Genomic DNA, 20,389 nt, shown 5'->3' with positions numbered 1-20,389 from the left:
GGGACCTAGGATCTAACGTTATATGTTACCACTGAGCTTTAGATTGAGCTCTGAGGTTCTTGGCAGCCAAGATGACAAAGGAGATGTGATCCATTGTGTCACTGTCATTATCCCAGACTAGAAAGTAAATAGGTTCCTCAGGGGAATTTTTCCTTAGTGCTGATTTTTAAAAGACATTTTTCACATGGGACCATAAATAATGAGTATTGACTTAATAGGCAATTCCTTCAACAATACGTTTTGATGCAAATGCTCTTTCTTAAAACAACCTTAGGAAAAAAGTCTAAAAGTTATTATTAAATGTCTGTTCAGCAAAGGCACTATTATGAAAGGCTAAGCTAATTTGCTCTATGTATGTGAACTTCATGTAGTCTGACTTGATCCAAGATGTAGTTTAGAGATTGACTGTATATCCTTCAGTAGTGTTTTTCAAGTCATTTCTCCGGTTGGGAATTTTAGCAAGACCAGTATGCTTTAAAAATCAGCTTGGAAGTTAGTTAAGTCAGCCCACTATGAGGAAAACCATAATTTATTTCTCCACCAAATCTTGAAGCTCGGAGTTCATGAGAGGTGCCAGGGCACTTGGTTGGGTGGCAGGGGGTGGTGAAGGAAGAGAAAGACTTGAGGGGTAAAATTAAGCAGTTTCAGCTTTAGTTATTTTTACACATGGGGTTTTTGGAAAAGACTATGCGACAAACAGTAAAATAAATTATTTTGTTTAAAAATTTGGAAAACTACCATCATGTTGCATGGTCATAGTGATATTGGTTTAGTTAGTCATCCTGGCAATAAAAAAATCCAAAAGAAACTCTCATGGATTGGTTTATTTTAATAAGAACTTTTTCTGAAGATCTAGCCAAATGATTAGTTGCACAGATTACCTCCTGAAAGGGGTGTGGAAAAGGGGAAACAGACAAACAAATTCCAATTGCCTTTTGAAGAAAAATTTCTGCAGATACTGATTTTAGTTTTAGAGTAATTAATACTAATCTATAACCTATTAACCTTAACTTTGGCTAGAAAACAGAACAAATTATATATTTCTAGACCAACCTAGGATTCTAGGTTCCTCGACCAAACTAGAAGAATGAAGATAAACCATGTATCAACATACAGGATAATAATTACTTTTCTAATTTCTGTGCAAATGGAGACTGCATGCGATTTATCTGATTATTTACAACAAACTTGAGACACTAAAACACAGCAGCCATGCTCCACATACCAGTAGAGATTATTTGTTCTGCTTTGAAAGCCCTCATTCTTCCAATGTTAAAAAAAATGCAAGTTTTACAGAAGCATCAATAACTGGGTGTCTATACTGCTATCATGTATCGATAGCTTAGGTCACACCTAGTCCCTGCCCTTAGTGTTAAGGACAATTCAAGGGAGATAAAAAGCTATCTTTAATCTCTTAGGAAATGGAGAAATACAGATAAATAGAGATGAAGCCTTTCTCTCTCAATCCCTCCCTCTGTACTTGGAATAGAGCTTTAGCATATCTTTAGACATAAGACTGTTGTATATTAGAGTCTTTTACACCTCCTGGAACCTTTTATATCCCTAATCCTAAAAACTCAGTTAGGATAGGGTCACCGTTAATTTATTATGTAAACCAGGACCCCTTTGAATATGGAAGAAGTTAATGACAAGACAATAAGCAAAAATGGAAGGGACTGTCCTGGACAAACTCCATGTATAGTGTCCTAGAATCTAGGTATAAACAGTTGCAGGGATCCTAGAGTGTGAAGGGTTAAGGAAGTGGAGAAATGTGTGATTAAAATTAATAAAACACATTCACTATTTACCAGTTGAAGTATATAAAAATATAAATAAGAAATTATAAATCCCCTGTAAACCTGCTTCCTAGAGATAGCAATTGTTAATATTGGGGTGAGTGACTTTCCACCTATAATCTTCATGCAGAGTAAAGAACATGTATCTTTTTCTTTTTTTTAAATCAGTATCCCTTTTAACCATTGCTTTGTATCTGTTGCTTTTACTTAACTTTAATCATAAGCATTTCCCTGAGTCAAATATTATTTAAAAAAATTTTTTTAGGGCTGCAAACTATTTTATCTTATAGTTATACTATAATGTATTAATCTCTCCATATCATTGGTATTTTGAGTTATTACAGTTACAAAATATGATGAACATCTTTGTAACTCACCTTTTGAGTGGAAGTCTCATAATTTCTTGAGAGTAAATTCTGGGAAGTGGAATTCCTGAGTCAAATTTTCAGGGCTCTTGATACATATGTGTGTGTGTTTATGTGTGTGTGTGTACATGTATATATACATATAAATATATATGTATATATAATTTAAATTGTCCTTCAACAATTATGTTGAAAATTGTTGTCCTTCAACAATTATGAAGGAAAAGTTATGTGGCAAGTAAGTAGGAAATAATTACTTCATTGGAACATCCTTTGCTTTATTAACTTTGGAGAAATCATGAAATCTTTTATTTTTCTCTCAATGTTTTTATGAAATGACAAGCAGTATGTCTGGGGTTGGTCATGAAAATACAAACATGTACAGTAGTTTTTTACATGTGTCATTGGATTGAAAAATGAAGGGGAATTAGGCTGCTAAGTAAGTGTTCAGTTGGTAACTTATTTTTTATTGTTTTATTAAAAACAATTTTTTTTTGGCTGCGTTGGGTCTTTGTTGCGGTGCGTGGGCTTCTCATCATGGTGGCTTCTCTTGTTGTGGAGCACGGGCTCTAGGCACGCGGGCTTCAGTAGATGCAGCACGCGGTCTCAGTGTTTATGGACATGGGCCCTAGAGCAGTGCGTGGGCTTCAGTAGTTATGGCGCATGGGCTCAGTAGTTGTGGCTCGTGAGCTCTAGAGCGCAGGCTCAGTAGTTGTGGCGCACGGGCTTAGTTGCTCCACGGCATGTGGGATATTCCCGGACCAGGGCTCGAACCTGTGTCCCCTGCGTTGGCAGGAGGATTCTTAACCACTGTGTCACTAGCGAAGTCCCAGTTGGTACTTTAGACTTAAGTGCCAATCAGGTGGAGTAAGTGACGTGGTGGTGTGAACATAAGGGCTTATAACTTGAATGGACATTCCCAACGAGGTGAGAGGGCACTTTGGTGCATGAGAGCAGCATTAAGCTGGGGAGAGACCTCTTTGCTTAGTTGCAGAAGATAAGTCAGGTTATTTTTCAGAAGCTTAAGTCTATCAGACTGGCCTTGTTATTTATTGGGATGATGGATAGATAACAACAGGGTCCCATCCTCGAGGGCTGTTGTGATCAAGACACAGCAAGTGAATAGAACATGTAGTCCATTCTAGTGGATCTCAGGAGCTATAAGCAGATCTTTGACTGCCCATGAAGGGCTTTTATTGGTTTGTTTGCTTTTTAAATTTGTGGATGTCATCAGCAAAGTCCCTTCTTACTCTATTCCAAATAATCTGTTGGGGAAAATTCCAGCTCTGGTTAACTTTTCCTTGTTCCCCAAATTTGAGGGAAGAGAGTTGAATGATCCACTGTTCCAAAAGGATTCTTGTGTAGCCATGTCTTGTTGGAGGAAATAAGGCAAGAAAGCTTCTAGACCTGATTATAGATCCTCCATGGTGCTCTTCAAGGAGTGCATCCTCTAATCTTCTCCATCTAATGAGGACATTTCATGAGGCCAGTACAGTGTCCAGGGTTGTCTGGGACCGAATCTCTAGACTCAGGTGACTGAACTCTCTAGTAGGGCTTGGTTGGTATATTATATGAGAACACAGTGTTAATTGGACACCTCAGATGTGCTGGTAATACATGTAAATCCTCTAAGCTAATAAGCTGTTTTGGATTTCTCTGTTTCTTCATTAAGATCACACATATCTTAAGGAGAGTTGGCCATACTACCATGCTGTGTGGAGGGTGGATTAGCAACCACAATTCACCAAGCTTTAAGGTGAATCTTTCGATCCTTCATAGACTTTTAATACAGGAACCATCAGCTTAGACAAGATAACTGTGCAGACAGGGTAAAAGAAATAGGACGTCATTCGCAGAGACAAAAGTTAACATATTCTTTCTAGCAGATAAATAATAGAAAAGGCAATATTGTCCAAGAGAAAACAAAAATAATATCAGAAGAGTTTCTTGGGACATACTTTGAACTCCCCCCTGCTAATTATGCAGAGGAAAATTACCGTGCGCCACATCCACCAAGGTTAGAAAAGGAGGAGAAAATGTCTTTAAACTGCAGACTACAGTGTGAGAGATTTAGATTGGTTATAAGGAATAATATTCTGGTAGGATAGTTAAACACTGGAAAGTGTTACCCAAGAGATGTTGCAGGCCTAGAAGTGGGGCGGAGGAGTTGCAGGTACCTCTGACCCCTGAATGCATTACAGTAAGTCTTTAGAGAGCAGTGGGAAAAAAGTTATGTGAAAGAAGTACACAAGCTATGGTTACAAAGAATTTTCGGGACTTGACGGAAAGAAAGAGGAAGAGCAAAGAATCACTCCTAGGCTAAAAAAACATCATCTCAGGGATGGCGGAAGAGTCGGGGTGCTAATGCACATCAGAATATAAAAGAGGCACAGAAGGAACTGTCTAGACAAGAAAAACACACTGTGAAAAAAGGATCGAGAAAAAGGGAGAGGAATTAAAATGTTAGCTTGCTATGTTTATAGCAAACAGTTATGTGCTTGTAGAAATGTTTTGGTTTGGTGTCTGGAAAATATGTATAAAATGTAAATAGCTCTTTATTTAAAACATTTGAATTACTTTCTCTGAAGAATATTAAATAGTGATAGATTGTGAATTGGCTGAGATATATATGGGCTTTCAAGGAGAAGGATAAAATCAATGGTCTCCTACAATCAATTCTTAAATTATGATTCCTTCATCATTATTGTGATTTTTGGTGCTGAGTGTGTGCTCTGAGGTTCCGAGTGCATGTGGGTGTCATTAGACAAATGTTTACTAAGCAGACTACTAAGGAAAACGGCATGGGTTCCAAAGATGTGATGCATTTTTCAAAAGGAGCTTGCAGGATCCTCAGGGAGATTTGACGGTAGCAGACACCATAAGGGCCCCCGGGAGGTACAAGGCGTTTCTACCAGAGCTGAGAGCTGGCAGCAATGCGTGTGGGCTCTGTGAGAACACACAAGGCTTTCCTGGAGGGATGGCATTTGGACTGGGCCTTGGAGGGGAGATGGAGTCTTTGACGGATGGAGATATGCAAGCAGAGGGAGACAGGAGTCCTAGGAAGTGGTTGGTAGTACAGAGAAGCTCTACATCTAATGTGTGGTGTTTTCCGAAAGCCAACAAAGGCTTTTGAGGAGGAAAGAGCACCATAACCTTGAAGGCGAGAGAAGACAGGAAGACCAGTTAGGCAGCAACTGAGTTAGTTTAGGCAAAGGAATGATGGCTTGTCCTAGGTAAGGAAATGAAAATGACAAGAGTCGTGAGGGAGAAACTGTGAGAAAGACCTGAGTAGGTGAAAAGGGGGAACGCAGGGAGAACCAAAGATGGGAGGACGCTTAGTAGAATGTTGAGGCCATTGATAGAAACTAGAGAGACGGCAAGGATATTGATAAGCAAGTCCTTAGAATCAAAACCTGCTTCTCTTCTGCCTGCTTTTCTTTCTTCCCTCCCATCCTCCCTTCTGTCCCTTGCATGAAGCCTCTGCTTTGTGCCTGCTCTGCTCAACGTAAAGTAATGAAGGGAAATAAAAACATGCAAATGACATCCCCTTGCCTTTTAATTGCTCACCATCTAGTTTGGGGAATAGGATCTATGCATACTTCGGAAATAATTAGCACACAGTTAAAGATAACATAACTACCCGTGTGAGTGCAAAAGAGAAAAATGGTGGGTTAAGGTCTCCGTCCGGCAGAAGCTAAACTTAGAAGTGGATATGCAAAGTGTGGTCTATTTTAGTTGTGCATCAGGTAATAAATGGGGTCAAGGTCATTGGTTCTGGTTCTAGTTTGAACCAGATTTCTCTTTCAGGTACCCTTGAAGATGTTAGCATGTCTCCATGTGTTGTCACCCTTATATTCAGAGATCAGAGGAATATTGAAAAAGTTTATGACAAGCTATTCCTGCCCTCTTATTATTTATGGAGATTTCTTTTCCCTAGGAATTACATTGCAGATAATTCATTTTTGAAAGCTTTCCTGCATCTCAAAAATATTTGTTGAATGAACAAATAGAGTGACTTTTTAAATTAATTTAACCCCAACTTTCAAATAACATCATTCCTAGATGAAGTGAAGCCGTCAAATGATTTCAGGGTCAGATTTATCGTGGTCATATCTTAGTGTAGGATTCCAGCTTTGGATTTCACATCCGGCAGTTGTGAACTAGAAATTTTAAACACCACACACCCATCCCCTATCTTTAAAGGACCTGTGACTTCAGTAGAAGCTCTAAGAATTTATTTTATTCCAAAATGTTAAAAGAGTCCAAAATGGGCTGGTTATTTTGCACTTCCCTGTTAATAGCACCCAGGGATAAATACTGGTATCTTTTGTTGCCATCTGTTTTCTAGTTTCTCTATTTTTATGTCCTGTTTCTATTCTGTTAAAAATTCTCTTCTATTTATAAAAAGTACATATAGTTGGCAATATGAGATTTTTTTTTGCGTCTTCGTGTATTTGATGAGACAAACTACTAGATCATTTTGGAAGACAGTGATTTGTGAAATTTGAATATGAAAAACCAGTAGCAAAGAGAAGAAAAGCAGTGGGGGTATTTGCCAGACGGGAGATGCCTTACTGCTCTTTGGCAGGCCCTGAGAGCCACTTGATAGGAAAAGGCTCACTGAATCTAATCTTTTGATATTCACTCAGGGCAACTGCTGACTTCAGAACAGGTACTGTCTCTAGAAGGAGTAGAGAGTGATCCCTGTGGGGCAATAGAAGGCCTTTTTTTCCTATTTCTCCTCTTTCGGGTCTCTGTTCTCTAATTAAAATAGGTGTTTTGGAAAAAGAGAACATGAATTCTGAATACAGTAATAAATTGTATCCTTGCCTCAGATGGAATTAAAATGACTGCAGACTTGAAATTTCCCTGCCTCTGAAAACTTAATTTGATATTTTCTGTTACACACCAAGTAGTGATTTGCAGAGGCACAGACTGCATCTAATCTTACATCTAATTATCTGATCATCTGAATCGCAAATACAGTAGTTAAAGGGTGTCTGTTTAAAGGGCAGCCGCAAAATGTAAATATTAAAAAGGAGAGCTCTCTAGTTTTCAGGAAGCAGACATGGAGATTTATAATAGCCATTATGTTATTCACGGTATTAGGTCAGCAGGTCACAGAAAAATGTGGTTACGTTGTTCTGTCGCTAAAATGTGAAGATAATTCTGAAGTCTGTGCTGAGCTTGTTTTGACAATTAACCTCCATTAGTATTCTAGGCCACATAAGAGCAAAACTCTTAAAAGGCTCTCTTTTTCATGAATGTACTGTCAAATTGACTTCATTTAAATAGGACTGTAGCCACAGTAAATGATGAGTTGATATTTATACAAAGCATAACCTTAATTAAAATATTAAACGCAGTGTTCACGGAATTATTGTACATTTATATGTAATAGAGTAAAAACATTGCATGGGACTGTTAAGCTTTTTGTATGAATCTAATTAACTTTGACAGGCTCTGGGCTTTTCTCCCCCTTATTTTTAGAAGTGCTGTAGAATAAATGTTCTTGCATCTGGAAAACTTCAAACAGTTTTGATCAGCAGTTCAGATCTGATTTAAAATGTACGTATTGAGATGCTCTCTTAGACGTGCAGGGCTCAACTTCTTGTGGCAGGAAGGCAGATGCGGAAGGGAGAACAGCTGTAGACTGGTGCTGCCAGTGGGTATTGTTTTTGTCACAATTTACTGTCAAGCCGCTACCGCTGTGAGCAGGTCTTTGTATATTAGGCTCTGGTTAATGAAAAGGTGAACTCGCATGGCTGATTCCCTGGAGGGCGATTAGGAGGGAGATATTTCTCTCCACCCTTACACTTCTGTAGCCCTGAGGGAACAGAGGCACCAGGAGCAAATCTAAATTCCCACGGAGCCCAATGACTTCCTGTTTGGTAAGTGAGGGAAGGAAGTCCTCCTGCAAACAGTGAATTAGGACATTGAGGATAGTGCAGTTTTTGTTCTCCTGTTCCTTCCCTAAAATCCCACTAAGGATCAGCACTGAAAGAAGCTAGGAATTTCTCAGTCTAATTGCTATGATTCAAAGGTAATGATAATAGCAACAACAACAGTTGTATTTTATTCAGCACCAATTGTGTAGCAATTGATTTGCGAACATTACTTTTTTTAAATTTTTAAACATTTTATTGAAGTATAGTTGATTCACACTGTTGTGTTAATTTCTGCTGTACAGCAGAGTGATTCGGTTATACGTATATATACATTCTTTTTCATATTTATTTCCATTATGGTTTATCATGGGATATTGAATATAGTTCCCTGTGCTATACAGTGGGACCTTGTTTATCCATCCTATGTATAATAGTTTGCATCAGCTAATCCCAAACTCCCAATCCTTCCCTCCCCCCCCCTTCCCCTTGGCAACCACAAGTCTTGCAAACATTATTTTATTTAATCTTTACCCCATCTCTGAAGAAGATACTATTTCCAGTTTACTGATGTGGAAACTGAGGCCCAGAGCCTCTATCATCCTTCCAAAGGCACATAACTACAAAGCATCAGTGCTATTAAAATGCGAGAAAAACTGTAAATTGGCGTTGAATATTGAGATAAAAATTAAGTGTAAAAATGTAACACAACAATATGTATTTAATATGGACCTATTTCTGTAAAAATGCAATAAAAGAATGTGTGGCTATATATACACACAGACACATGTATATTGATACAGATAAAAAGAAAGAGAGCTGAACATACCAGATGGCTGACAGTGGTTATTTGAGGTGGCTGAGCAGGGGAAGAACAAGTAGAACAATTTTTTCAAGTTGTTTTCATTAATATCTTAAATTGTTACAATCTTTAATTCATGTAATTAAAGATTAATTACAAAGGGTAATTAATTAAAGGGTAATTGCAAGCTTAAAGATCCAGAAAGGACTTTTGCTGCCAAAGTGAACATTTGAAAATGAGAATACTAAAAAAGAAAGTGTTGGCAGCTCTAATTTCAACTAGGGCTGTCTGACCCCAACATTTGTGCTTCTTCTACTAAACTATGTGGCTTTTTAAAATGTGTGATTAATATTAAAAAAAAAAATCCCACGAAAGGGGATGGTGAATCTCTGACCTCCCTTTGGTCCTTGGGAAATCCTGCTTATCCATTGCTGATTTGAGGATACATCAGAATTCCATCCTTAATCTATTTAAGCCAATCAATATATATCGAGTCCCTGTGATGCACCAGTTGCACTGTGAAGCCCAGACGAGGCTGCAGAAATGAATAAGGCACTGATTCTGCCCTTTTAAGGTGTTTAAAGTGTCATGAACAGACAGACTTATGCCCAAACAGCTGACAGACAAAGCCTAGTGTCATACGTGTGTTGACAGTGGGAGAAACAGTGTGCCATGGGACATTTAGGAGGGGACAATTATAGGGCTAGGGCTCACGTGACAATTTGTTGGGTACCTAGGTAGATGTCTAGGAGCTGGACGTGATGGAAGATGCCAAGATGTGGCCTCTGTCCTCAATGACTGTGTAATGTTGTAGGAAAGAGAACATTAAAACACGAGAAAAGAAAGAACAAGAGAAGCCAGGAATAGTACGTAATGGACTGCTTCGTAATATAAGTTAGGCCCTAAGTGAAGTAAGAATTCAGGAAAGGCAGTGATCACTGTGGGTAAGAATTGTAGAAGAGGGTTTCATAAGGAAATAAATTATAGTACCAGTATGTTTTCTGCTTAGCAATTGCTCTGTGAAAGAGTAGTGGCCAGGAATCCTAGTTAGTCTGCACTTTAAAATTGGCCTTTGAGTAGAGTCTCTCTTCAGTCTCTGACCGTTGTTTAAAAAAGGACTGAATAACAATTAAATCCATTCATGGCTGAGGCATTTAGTTTATATGTATATACACACATACACATACATGCATTTATTTGCTATATTCATATAAATCAGGCATCACAGATGTCTCCCTTTCTCTCTCTCTTCCCTCCTTCCCTCACTCCTTTGCTCTCTCCATCCCTCCCCTCCCTCTCTTTCTCCCTCCCTTCTTTCCTTTTTTTCCTACTTGTATTTCTCACACATTGGGCACAGAATCAGGCACACTTGGTTTAAAAAAGAGAGAGATTTCTACCCTAAAGAATAGGAGACTAGAAGTGTAGAGGAGCTAGCTGTTTAGGGAGTTTCATTTGAACAGATATTAAATCTGTGTTCTAGATCCTTCTAGTAGTACCGTGATCATGTGTCTAAAGTATCTAGCACAGTGCTAGTATATTCTAGATGCTTAGTAAGTGTTAGTTCTCTTCTCCATCCTCTTCTCCCACCTTTCCACAAGGCTTTAGTGATCCAGTCTGGGGAGAAGAGAGAAAAGCCCACATGGGAGGGACTGTAAAAAATAATCTAAGACTGAGGGTTGCATATTTGGAAAAAATTTGATGTTCAGTAATCAATTCCTGCCAATGTCTCAATATTAGATGATTAGGTCTATTATTGAGCAACCCTGGACTTCCTTAGAGTGAAGATAAACAATGTAAGTATATTAAAAATGCATATGCATCTAGAGCAAACCACATACACTGTTAAGTATCTGGGATGGTTATTTTTGAAAAAGATATTTCTATCATATTGACTTTTTCCCTATTTTTTTGTTTTTAATCATTCTAAAACAGATAAAAATCTTTCACAGCCTGTCTGACTCATACTTCTTTAAAGACTGAACTTAAGACTCAGCCCTTGCATTTTTTAAAGTGATAATTTTTTAAGTTATGTATGTACTCTCACCATAGAGAATCTGTAAAATAAAGGAAGTATAAAAAACAAACAAACAAAAAGACATAATCCTACAAGCTGGAAAAAACTATTGTTAGCATTTGGTTTCAAGTTCTTCTAGTCTTTTTAATGCTTATTTATATTATGGTTATTGTATATATTTGGTTACGATTATACTTTTTAGATTTGGCTGCACAGTTTTTTAGTGTGATTCAGTTTAAGATCATTACTCACTTTCACAATAGTTCTGAGGGGGACATAGAGAAGAGGCCTGTCATTGAACCTGATCGGGCTCCATGCCAAGGCTTCTCTCTCCTCTGATGTCATCCCCCAGAGTGTGGATGGCCAGGGAGTGACCTGGGAGGAACTTCTGCTCTGTGCCTGATGGGGCAGACTGGGAGGGCAGTTGCTCATGGCACCTGGCTGGCACACAGGTTCTTGGACGGCTGACTGGACATGGTCAGAAACAGGAAACACGAGTTAACTGGCACATGTCTTGGGATCCAAGTTCAAGCAGAATAACAAGTTAGGACCTGATATGACCTGAATGTGGTGGACTTGTGGGATCGAAACAGAGTTGGGAGAAGAGAAAACATTCCAAGAACATCTTTAGTCAGACAGCAGACTTGTATATTCAACAGTCTTTTCTGTCCTCTCTGGGTTTTAAAGCCACTGAATGCATTTATGCCAGACTGTGGGGCTCCAGAACTCAGGTGTATGAATGGTTAGCGTGGCAGCACGTTTGGAAAGGGAGACAAGGTGTTTATCCCAGAACTTTGGCTTATATGTATTTATTTGGGATAGTTTTGGGGCGTCTTGTGGACATTGTAGGGGAAGGGAATGTTAAAGTGTCCCTCCCCCAACAATGACTTGGTTCTCTTACTGATTATTTCTTTGGAGCCCAAAAACTACCCTTAGTCCAGGAGAACTCTTGGAGCCTTGTTTGAGGGAAGGTCCTTCTCATCTGAACTGACTAGGGATTCTATGCAAGGTCCCTAGGCCCATGGTGGTCCAGAAAATCCATGTCCTTCTGTGTTGGATGACCAATCGCAAATACTTCTTGATTTAATATATATTTATTAAGTACCAGCCATGTATCAGATACTGTGCAGAATACTATAGATATAAAGACTAATAGAAATGGTCCTTATCCTGAGGAAACAATATACAGAGAGGTAGATTTGTAAGGAGATTAATATAAGCCTTGGAGTTAGAGGTGGGGTTATGCTTTTTGTCCAGCCATGGGAGTTCAGTAGTGAGTCCTAATGAATGATTGTTGAATGATTACATATTGCATTTACCTACTTACTATCACCTTTTATCAAAAGCAGAATTTTGCACATAACTTCTGTTTATGCAAAGCTTCTCATGCTATTACTTGTGTTTTGAAACCTGAACAAATACATGACTGTCATTTTTTTCCATGCTGTTTCTACAGTGTGCTATTTTTTTAATAGTCCTCTTTACATACTACTTTCTCCTCAATTCAACATTTTATCTCGTTTATAATCCAGTAAACCAGGAACTTGACTTGGGATGTTACCCGTTTTATTATTCCTCCAATGATCTTTAGAGGCAGTTTCGGGATTATAGCAGCAGTTCCTGAGACTCTGAAATGGGATAGATTCACTGAGCAGTGATTCTCCACCTTTGGTATTTGTCAGATTCCAGAGATGATCAGCTCCTTGTCACAGCTGGAGAATCATTGGGGACGTGAAGCTACAACTGAGATTGTTGCTGGACATGTGTGAATGAAATGTATATTTCATGACTGCAAATTGTACAACATTGTGAATCTGCCACTGTGGACAAAACTGGATCTGGCTTTTGACCTTTTCAGACCTTTTAGAGTAAAATAAAATTCTTTAATTGCTGGAAGTTAGCTAGTTCTCTTATGACCATAGGGAAAGGGTATGTGTGCTACTGATCTGGTTGATCTTCAGTAGGTCTCTAGGGTTTCGATTCTCAAACTGTAGCATGCATGCGAATTGCCTGGAGGGCTGGTTAAAACACAGTTTGCAGGGCTCCACCTCGGGAATTTCTGATTCAGTACATCAAGGTGGGACCCAAGAATTTGCATTTCTAGCAAGTCCCAGGTATTGCTGGTGCAGCTGGTGCAGAGACCACATTTTGAGAACCACTAATCTAGGAGCTTCCTTTACTGCGTAAAACTATGATTACTTTTTAAAAATGTAAATTGTTGCTAGAGAGTGGACTTGAGGATATGGGGAGGGGGAAGGGTAAGCTGTTACAAAGCGAGAGAGAGGCATGGACATATATACATTACCAAACGTAAAATAGATAGCTAGTGGGAAGCAGCCGCATAGCACAGGGAGATCAGCTCGGTGCTTTGTGACCACCTAGAGGGGTGGGATAGGGAGGGTGTGAGGGAGGGAGACGCAAGAGGGAAGAGATATGGGAACATATGTATATGTATAACTGATTCACTTTGTTATAAAGCAGAAACTAACACACCATTGTAAAGCAATTATACTCCAATAAAGATGTAAAAAAAAAAATAAAAAAATTGGAAGGAAAAAACACCTATTGGAGGATGGATTCTCCTTTGGAATATTCATGGTTCTGTGGAAGATCAGAAAATCTGTGTTTAAGTATTTTCAGGAAGGGAGACAATAGCTTTCGTCATAACTTATTCAAATAGTTTTTCAATTAAAAAATCTATTATAAAACCTTTATCTGAAACTTACCTCATCTTTGTCTTAGACTTTTTGACCTTAGAAAGGTGGCATCATTGATAATTGAAGATCATTATCAATCGTCTCTATTTCCTCCCATCCCATATCCCCAGTCTAAGTAATATATTGCTTTAGTACCGTAATACTGACCTTAATTTAATTTTGATAAACAAAAGGATGGTGAATAGTAAGGCCAATTATCTTTGAAGAGAGAAGGCTGAACTCTTTTAACCTGTACAAGAAAGATTTCACAGAAGACATCCAAGTTCCTGAAAGGAAGTTTATCTGACCCAGACATGACAGGGAGAAATGACTTTAATTTAGCTTTGCCTCTTTCAAGTAAGGCTTTATATCAGACATTTATTTGGATACACTTTGTTGCCCTTTGTGTTTTCCAGTTAGTAAATGAATGGCCCATGTAACACCTAGCCTATGGAAAAGCTGTGTAACTTTTCCTTGGATATCAGGGGTAAATCCCAGTTTTTATGTAGCCTGAGACAGAAAATCTGGGAGGCCCTCCTAACGAGTACAAATATATCTGATATTTGCAAATTTTACAAAAATTTATGCCAATGTGAAAATATTAAACTTCTTCCAGGGCTGGAAGCAGCCCAGGCTAGTGAGGGGCCCTGAAGGTTAAGTTTCATTAGCTTCAAGGACAGTTCACTTCTGACTGTATTACAGAGCCCTGACGCAATTGGTCACACATTGTGGATGCTCAAGGAAATTTTGTGGAGTGAATTCATGAATTCTTCATCACAGTATCTTCAAAGCAGTGTGATTTCCATTATTTTTGAGCTATTGATGTCACTATCAGTAACTTGATGTTGAACATGTGCTTAGCACTAGTTTTTTTGTTTTGTTTTGTTTTTTAGAGAAAGAAGACACAGGATCTAAATCAACCAGTGTTTTTCTGTGTAGAATCAATAGCATATTCATCAGGGACCTCCCATCTTAAGCTAAAGAGATGAGCAGTGAAGACAAAACGGTGATGATGAATGCTGCTTAGGCCAGGGAGGATGCCAGCCTGATAGACCTGACGAATAGAACTCAAGGCTGGTTGGCTTGGAATTCTGAAGATTCTGTTGCTCTGTCTTCTAATTTTTAGAGGATATAAGGCTGGGAGGTTTTGAATGGTGGAGAATTTGCTCTAGTGAAGTCCTCAATTTCTGGATGATTTTTTTTTTTTTTGGTACACGGGCCTCTCACTGTTGTGGCCTCTCCCGTTGCGGAGCACAGGCTCCGGACGCGCAGGCTCAGCGGCCATGGCTTACGGGCCCAGCCGCTCCGCGGCATGTGGGATCTTCCCGGACCGGGGCATGAACCCACGTCCCCTGCATCGGCAGGCGGACTGTCAACCACTGCGCCACCAGGGAAGCCCCGATTTCCGGATGATTTTAGTGGAGCTTTGGCTACTGCACTGGGCTTGGGAGGCCAGGTTCAGGTGAGGATGGACTAACAGCAGGAGAACACATGATCCTGGAGTATGGTCAGAACTGTTTGCCTCCTTTGCTCTCGAGTATGTGTCATCACGTAAAGATTCACAAGTGTTTCTGCGTTGAGATGGCAGTAAAAATAAGCAAAGAATACATAGCTGCACTTTCTTTTCATTAAGGTCAATGTGGTGGCTTAGGTCTTCGCAGAGATTCTGAAAGAAAAGATAATAAAAGTAGAGGATTAAGGAGGTAGGCAAAACAATTTAAAGATAGTCACAAGCACTGAAAAGGTTTTCCTTAATGATTGGATTTAGAGTTGTGAGGGGGTCATTTAAAAGGAAGGAGGACTACATTATTTGTCCATTATATCCCTGATCAATAGAGACCACCCATTTCTTTTAAATAGTTTATGCGTGATAGCTAATAGATTGACCAGGGAAAACAAAGTATCATTTATAATTGCTATTTGAATATTTTATGTAAAAGTTAATCTTCTGAAGAGTCAGAGAAATCATCGTAGATTAAAATAAGAAATAAAGATTTGCATTTATAAGAAATTAATGATGGTTCTGAAATTGAAGAATCATTTAGTGCTGGGAGAAATAAATACAAATTGTAACAGCTATCTGATGGAGTTTTGCTTAGATTGCTTCTGGTAATAAACCATCTATAATAATATAAATCAAGGGCTGGTGTTTGCCATAAATTTGCAATGTTTAGCATAATATTTGTTTGCATTTCATACTAAAGTGACACCAAGAAATATGAGATTAATAGTTATTAAGTGAAAATGACTTTCATGTCTGTAGTCATTTTTAGAAACAGTTATGTGTAATTCATTTAGGGAGCAGAGAAAATTAATTTGCAGCTGTGGTGGGATCTAGCACGTTACAACAAAGAGAGAAGTGCCATATAGTAATAAACTTGTGGAACATAAGGGTGGGATTCATTTTTAACCCCTCCTTTTGATTTCTCTCTAACTTCTCAATACCTTATGGTACCCTTCAGGTCACCACACTTTTGTTTGTTGACTCCAGAACATTATACTAATAGCTTAAGGAACAGGAAAATTGATACAAGTTCTCAAATTATGTCATAACATTGGAGATCACAAGCTTAACCATACCTAGGGGGATAGAGGGTCAGATGGCAGCAGCAGCAGTATGGTGCCTTATATTAATTTTAATTAGTGTTTTCATTAAGAAGTGTCATATTAGATTCTGATTTTTTAAAAAATGACACACTATCTACTTTCATTTGTTTTACTGCACTACAAATCCACAGTGATGTTGAAGTTCAAGTCTATAAATTTTTTTTGAGAAATCTAGCCTCAGATTTTATGAGCTTAAAAAAATACATAGATTATATAAATAGATTATATAAATATAAATAGATTGTGGAGAACAGAGAATATGGAAAACATTTTCCATCCAACAGACATAAAAGTGAGAGAGGAAGAGAGTAAATACAAAAACTAATAATACGAAAGAGTAAAGACACTATTTTAAATGCTTTATATGTGTTAACTCATTTGTGTTATCTTGGGTACTGGAGCCCTTTTTAGGCAGTGATGCATTTACTTGTTCAGGTACTACTTATTGAACACCGTGTCTGTGCTGGTCATGGAACTAGGTTGGAAGCATTAATGTTTTAGAGGAAGGTGGAGAACAGTGATCATATTTAAGAGTTTCTAAAAAATAAGTCCAACTTCTGGTCAATATGGTGTTATAAGTTCATATTTTGAGGACGCTCTGCCCAAAGTATCTACCAAAGCTAGATAAAATATTTTAGAAACATAATAATAAAACACAATGTAATGTGAAAATTTTAAATTAGATCTCTAGGTGGACCAGAGACTGGACAGAAATGCCAAGCAGTGGTGAGCTGAAGTCCAGTGTGGGCTTGCTAGGCTCTGGGTCTGGAAGCAGACAGAGGTAGCTTAGGCAGTGGAGGGGCTGGAGGATAATTAAAGTACCCTGAAGCCAGAAACAACATGAAATTAGGAGCCATCCCTACCTGGCTGACCCCCTCCTCTCAACTGCTGCCTGGGACACTGATTTCCAGGAAGCTGTGTGTTTAGCACTTGGAGGACAGAATCAGCCCATGACCAGGACCTGTACCAAACCATCTCCTGCCTTGGTTTACATGTCTGTAGAAGCCCCAACCATATCATGGAGGCAGTAACTCTGAGCTAACAAGATAAGACACCTGGCTCTGGACTGAGTGCCCAGGAGGATAGGTGGAAGGAACTACAGATCAGCCAGGGATACTGATATGGAAGACATGTCAGTATGCTGGGGTATAACATGGGACTGTTTTTATTTTTATTTTTTTCTAATCGCTGCTTTCAGTTATGTTAAGTTGCTTCCCCTTTTCCCATCCTTACAAGTCATTAGCTGATTCCAAAGTTTTCCAGTCACTTTCATTTATTAACTTATTCCCGCTCAGTGTAAAACTTAAATCTTCAAAATCTGGCTCCTCCTTTATGCCACGGCAAGCTAGAACTGTAGCCCTGTTAGCTTGAAGTGATCAGCAAGGGCAAAGGCTGGTTGTGGTATGGCTCTGAGGCATCTTCTTTTTCTCCCATTTCCTCTAACAGCCCTATAGCTCCTCCTGGTTTGGGAAGGGTAGGGAGAAGGGGTCAAGGAGGCTGACTTCCTGCTAGTCATGGAGGTGGTGCCTGATGTTACTTGGATTTGGCAGGGTTCTGTCTGAAGTTGGTGCCCTCTATTTTAGGTTCCCTACGTTCTTGGGAGAAGTAGTCATCTTCAACACAGTCTGTCTTTGAGGATCATCGCAGAGAGGGGCTGCACAGTTTCCCTTTGGGTCCTAACAATGGTCCACATGCCCAACAGCTTCTTTGGTTGGGTGTGTGATCACTTGACCCAGTAGCCACATGGAGCCTGATGACTTCTTCCCCTCCACTCATCTTGGTCTCCTTTGCACGAAACCAAAGTGACCTTCCAACTTTCTGGAGGACTGAGATGGAGTGGGATTACTGCAGCTCAGTACTGACAAGCCCTACTTTATAAACTTTTTTTGCAGGGTCTCCCTACTTTGGTTCTCACATCCATGGACCAGAATCAGGCACTCATTTACATAAGACTCCATGACACCAGGGGACTCATGCTAAGTACTTCCAAGAATGCACCTGCCAATGTAAAGGTAACCATTAAAATATTAGAAATATAATTTAAAACTAGGTCAAATAGATTGTGGAGAATAGAGAATATGGAAAACATTTTCTTTCCAACAGGCATAAGAGTGAGAGAGGAAAAGAGTAAATACAAATTGCTGGTATATAGAAGCCACGACATGAGATGGTAAGAATAAGTACCCTTGTAATGAAAATGTATTAACTATATTTACCTTACCTATTAAAAGACAGAAACTAACAAATTTTTTTTAAAGACAGCTAAAGTTGTAAAAGAATGCATAGCAAGATTTAAAGTATCAGAACAAGATATGCCTAAGAGAATGCAAACCAAATGAAATTTGGTATAAAAATGTTAACACCAAGCAAACAGATTTTAAGGTAAAACAAAACAATACAAACACATTTTCGTGAGTTAGAAGACACAGTGCATAATGAAAAGGAACAATATACCAGATATATACAATACAGTTGACCCCTGAACAACATGGGTTTGAACTGCACAGGTCCACTTATATGCAGCTTTTTTCCAAGAGTAAATACTATAGTGCTGCACGATGTGTGGTTAGTTGAATTCAGGGATGCAGAGGAACTGGCTATACCAAGGGTTCTTTGGATTTTTGATTGCATGTAGCGTTGGTGCCCCTAACATCCGCATTGTTCAGGGTCAACTGTCATCATCAACTTGTAAACACTTAACAACATAGCCTCAAATACATAAAGAACTAAACCGTCAAAATTGCAAGAGTAATGTCCAAGGTAACTAATGGAAGATTTCAATATGCATCTCTCATGATCCAAAACCAAGCAGAGAAAACATTTACAAAGTGTAGAGGCTTGATCAGTATAATGCACAAGATTGAATGTGTGTTGTGTGTGTACATATGCACATATCCATGTTCTTATTAACAAAGAATACATATTATTGAGTATACATGTACACAAAACTTTTTAAACACAACTACGCAAGAATGATAGATCTTTTTATATTCATAGATTTTGAAGAATCACTGTCATCTGGATGATAGTCTTTGACATCTGTATAATGTAATTAGAAATCAACAACAGTCAGTTCTTCAATCTGTCGGGCAAAACAATTTGTCCTCTACCAACTTACGTTTGGTGGTCTGGGGACCTGCAAATTAATTGACAATAGACAGATTAACAGGAGAAGAGTTCATTATTCAGGCATGCAGGAGTCCTCTGTAGGGAGGAGCACACAGAACAGCTAGGGGTAAAGGTTTATATACCAGCTTAATAAGTGGGGAGGAGGGTGCTTAAGGCTTCAAAAGATGTAAGGTTCTGATGATGTTTGCTTACACAGATTTTTTTGGAATGTCCTGACTCCCAAGGTCAGTTGCATTCCTGACTGAGAACTCTGGAGCAGAGGGGGTGGGGTTTGTGGCAGATGACTCTAGTAAATCTTTGCTTTAGGCAGATAGGGAAAGTTTATGTAAGATTTCTTTTTGCATCTGTAGCTCAGATGTTTTCACTTTGAAGTAATCTTTATATCATTTTAGTGGGTTGTTGGTTGCTTCATTTCCCCCATGTAAAACATCTTAGAAAGAAGCTGGGTTGATTGCTCTGGAGAGAAGGCTCAGATTAGAAGTTATGAGGTAAAGATCTGCAGAAGGAGAGAAGCGCATAGATTAGAATGAGAAAAAGAAAGAAAATAAAAGATTAATGTTTAGAGCAAACTATAAATTCAGTTTCTAAGTCTATAGTGCAGCTAGTCGATAAGATTTTAAGCATTAGGTTTGAAGTATTTTTAGGTGGTGGAGTGAGGACGTCAGTGGCAATTCGATAGATTTCCTGGTTTGACGTTTGAATGTCTTTGGCGATGGCATAGATGTCAATGTCACAGTCATGGTTATTTCCTGGAGCAGAGCGTGGAAGAATGAAGGTGTTCCGGTGAACTTCCGGAGCAGTCCATACAGTAGAGCACCAGCCACAAAAGCTGGCCATATATGATCTATTGTAGTGATGGGTCCTTTGAAGTTTATGTCAAGTCATTCAGCTTCAGCTTGCAGGACTTCTTTAGATCCTGGGGGAAGAGGACAGCTCCAAGACAACCTAGAACTGCCTGGGTTAGTCAGGCTTTAGTTCTCAGTGATTTCCAATCAGGAGGGTGGGAGAAAAGTAGGAAATGTTAACTTAGAGGGTTGTAGCTAGATATTGAAGAGAACTAGAAGAATCTAGAATTTGGTAAGGATTGACGAAATA

This window comes from Delphinapterus leucas, chromosome 4, assembly GCF_059928025.1.
Source record: "Delphinapterus leucas isolate spDelLeu-1000000601 "Yukka" chromosome 4, BTC_Dleu_Yukka2, whole genome shotgun sequence".
Taxonomy (NCBI): Eukaryota; Metazoa; Chordata; class Mammalia; order Artiodactyla; family Monodontidae; genus Delphinapterus; species Delphinapterus leucas.
This window is presented reverse-complemented; position numbering follows the sequence as displayed.